The following is a 1,243-nucleotide window of genomic DNA, read 5'->3' on the forward strand; positions in this document are numbered from 1 at the left end:
TAACTCATTTGCTATCAGAAAAAATTTGGAAGGCATGGAAATAGAAAAAACAAGCAGGGTTGAAATTCCTATTTTACTGCCAATAATTTAATGAAATTGCAATGTTTGAATGTGGGGAGGAATCAAGTATAGTGGGATAATTCCAGTAGTGAATGGCTCAGAATAGTCATTTAGTGCCAGATGGCAGATGACAGGATTGGTACTCCACAGCACTTGAGTCCATTTCCTTGTACTCTACTATTTCCCTTATCTGTAATTTATTTTCTCTTCTGTCTTCCCCACTGGATTGTAAGCTCCCTGTGAAAAGGGATTATGTTTACCAACTCTATTGTATTGTAGTACTTTCCCAAGTGCTTAGTACAGGGCTCTGCACACAGTAAGTTCTTAGTAAATACCATTGACTGATCAATTGAGTTTCACTGAATTCTGACATGATGGAAAGTTCTGAACTTCTATGAGTTTTATGCCCAAACTCTCTAAAACCTTTTATACAAATGTAGCAACTTCCTCCCCTCTCATCTTCCAAATCAGGTCTGGAATGGAGGAGGGATTTTTAGACTGGCTTCTACAACTTCAAGTTGAAGCCACTACAGAAACATTATGTGTGAACAGAATTTGGGATGAAAAAGACAGAAGGTATTTTTGGAAATATAACAAATCTTGTCTTATGCTGTCAAGTCATCTCTGACCCATATTGACACCATGGGCACATCATTCCCAGAATGCCCCACCTCCATCTGCAAAAGTTCTAGTAGTGTATCCATAACATTTTCTTGGTAAAAATATGGAAGCGGTTTACCGTTGCCTCCTTTCACGCAGTAAAGTCTCTGCCCTCTACTCTCTCCCATGCCGCTGCTGCCCAGCACAGGGGATTTTTGACTTGTAGCAGACTACCATCCACTCTCCAGCCACTGCCCAAGCTAGGAATGGAATGGATAGGCTTCTACTTGACTGTCCCTCCCACAGTCGAGACTGGTAGAGTACTGGAAACTCTCCAGGTGCGACCCTGATAAGATGTGTTATCTTATCTACCGGTTATCCAGGGCCAGTTGAACTGCTAAGACAATGATAATAATAATAAGAACAATAGTATTTGTTAAGCACTTACTACATTGCACATACGCTTTGCACATAGTAAGCACTTAATAAATGCCATTATTATTATTATTATTATTATTATTATTATTATTATTATTATTATATGTCAAGCACTGTACTAAGTGCTGGGGCAGAAGCAAGATAA

General features: G+C 39.1%; 1 non-coding gene across 1 annotated transcript; it reads right to left on the reverse strand.

Annotated features, from left to right (window-relative positions):
• Window positions 1-878: 878 nt before the first annotated feature.
• LOC119935976 lies at window positions 879-1,016 on the reverse strand. The gene has a single exon (XR_005453571.1). It is a non-coding gene; the product is annotated as a small nucleolar RNA SNORA7 (small nucleolar RNA).
• Window positions 1,017-1,243: the final 227 nt, after the last annotated feature.

Source organism: Tachyglossus aculeatus, chromosome 12, assembly GCF_015852505.1.
Source record: "Tachyglossus aculeatus isolate mTacAcu1 chromosome 12, mTacAcu1.pri, whole genome shotgun sequence".
In the NCBI taxonomy this organism is placed as follows: Eukaryota; Metazoa; Chordata; class Mammalia; order Monotremata; family Tachyglossidae; genus Tachyglossus; species Tachyglossus aculeatus.